Consider the following 2,582-nt stretch of genomic DNA (forward strand, 5'->3'; position numbering starts at 1 on the left):
GCTTTTTGGATTTTATTTGACTGCTTAATACAGCGATGTATTTAGAACACAACCCTGACTCGCTTTGGACAAGATGCATGGCCGACCTTAAAGTATTGCTTTCCCTTTTTGTTTTAGCCTTGATAAAATGAAATGCTTTGAGGAAGGCGAGGATCCAGAAGTCATCCGGGGAATCCTACCCTGGTGACTTTGGGGTATGGAGAACTTTGCATTTGTTATGTACTATTTAAACATTTTTTTCCTACTTTATGTTTTGAAAAGTTGAAAATATAGTATCATTATCCACATACCCACTCCTTAAATTCAACTACTGTTAATTTGGCCATATTTGCTTTAGCCGTATGTGCATGGGTTGCCTGCTGTGTGTCCTTTCTTTTGCTTATACCATTCAACAAGTTGCAGACATCATGATAACTTACCCCCAGATATATCAGCAGGTAGCTCCTACATACCTACAAAATATCATTCTCCTACATAATTAGTGTGGTATTAGTAACCTAAAAAAATTACCAAAAAATAGATAATCTCTAATATTCCAGTCCATATTCAAATTTGTGTTTATTTTTTAACATGTATTTACAAAGGTAGAGTTAATCCACTTAAATTTGGGGTGCAAGCTAAATACTCTGGTAGTGTTCTTGAACTATCTGTGGTAAAGGACCAGTTTTTAAAATTTTTACTTTTTGACAGATTCATACTTTTGTAAAATACTATACAAGAATTATTATTATTTTTTTTTTTGAGACAGAGTCTCGCTTTGTTGCCCGGGCTAGAGTGAGTGCCGTGGCGTCAGCCTAGCTCACAGCAACCTCAAACTCCTGGGCTTAAGCGATCCTTCTGCCTCAGCCTCCCGAGTAGCTGGGACTACAGGCATGCGCCACCATGCCCAGCTAATTTTTTTTCTATATATATTTTAGTTGGCCAGATAATTTCTTTCTATTTTTAGTAGAGACGGGTCTCGCTCTTGCTGGTCTCGAACTCCTGACCTCAAGCGATCCACCCGCCTCGGCCTCCCAGAGTGCTAGGATTACAGGCGTGAGCCACCGCGCCCGGCCTACAAGAATTATTAAAAAAGAAATTAAAACAGACAATGTGAGTTCAAATTTTTTATTATTAAATCCAACAGACATAAAATTACTATCAACTTATGAACATTTCTAAATACTTAACTTCCATTTTCTATACAGATTGGATAACATATAGCTCACAGATCAATTCCTGCTTGCCTACTACACTTTGAGAAGCACTGCTCCACGATAATACAATAGAACAATTGTGCACATTATAGTGAAATTCACTATATTTCACACCACCTCACCTGTGTTCTGCCATTCTTGATCCTACCCTGTTATCCCCTTCAAATACGTGGTTAGTTATTTCAACTCTACCTTGGTTTTCTTTTGAGGTGACTGCCAAATCTGTGCCCCCGGATCCTCATTGCTAACATTTACATTAGCAAAACTTGCAGCGCTATGAAAGGCTTCATGTGGGCTTTGCTAGGATGACATTAAACTGGGTAATCTTGTAAACTACCACCCCTGTCCTCCCAAGTGTCACAAAAATGCACAAGAGGAAATAAAATCCAAAGAGAACTTACTGCAGAAAATCAGCAAACAACTGTTTATACAAATCTCCCTGGGAGACTACCTCCCTCTCCCCAGAAAACAACCAGGAAACAGAAGGAAACCAGTAAGTCTACACTCCACACAGAACTGAGTGTACTCAAACAAGCATCGGAAGGTTTAAAAACACTTTGGATTAGAAATTTTAAAACTAAGAATGAAAATGATGAAAAAGAGAAATGAAAAAAATTAATGAAATGCAGGAAATAAATGGAAGAAAAAGACAAATTATAAGTCAACAAAGATGAGATAGTCAAGGGAGAATAGGTTCAAATAAAAATTTAATAAAAGGAAATGAAGAAAGGTATGAAAACAACCAAGAGAATTGAAAATGACATAAAAAGGTAAAACGAGTCAGAGAAAGTATTGCGAATGTAAGACAGGCAAAGAAGACATAATGTTCATATTATCAGAGTTCCTGAAGAAGAAAAAGCAACAGAACAGAATTAATATTTAAAAATCTAATCTAAGAAAAATTTCCAGAAATGGAAAAAAACCTAAATCTACTGACTGAAAGGACTTACTGGGTACCTGGAAAAATTAACCCATAATTATCAACTCTGAGATATGTCTTAGTAAAACTATTAGATTTAAGAGATAAAATCATCAAGTCTTCCAGTCAAAAAGAACACATAACTTACAAAGGCAAAGGCAAACTTACAAAAAGCATCAGACGTTGCAAAACTGACATACAAAGCAAGGCAACAATGGAGGTGTATCTTTTTTAAAACTCAAGGAAAGTGTGAACTATGGATTTTGTATCCAACTGAGACATCCTTCAAATAGCAAAGCTATAGAAAAAAAAGTTTTCAACATACAAGAACTTGGGTAATTTCTGTATCCACCGGCCATTTCTGAGGAATATATTAGAGGGTGAGCTTCATCCAAACAATTGATGATGGGAAAGTTTCAGCAAAATGATTAAGAAGGTGAGGACCAGTGTAAAAGACTAATGTCTAA

This window comes from Lemur catta, chromosome 10 (genome assembly GCF_020740605.2).
Source record: "Lemur catta isolate mLemCat1 chromosome 10, mLemCat1.pri, whole genome shotgun sequence".
In the NCBI taxonomy this organism is placed as follows: Eukaryota; Metazoa; Chordata; class Mammalia; order Primates; family Lemuridae; genus Lemur; species Lemur catta.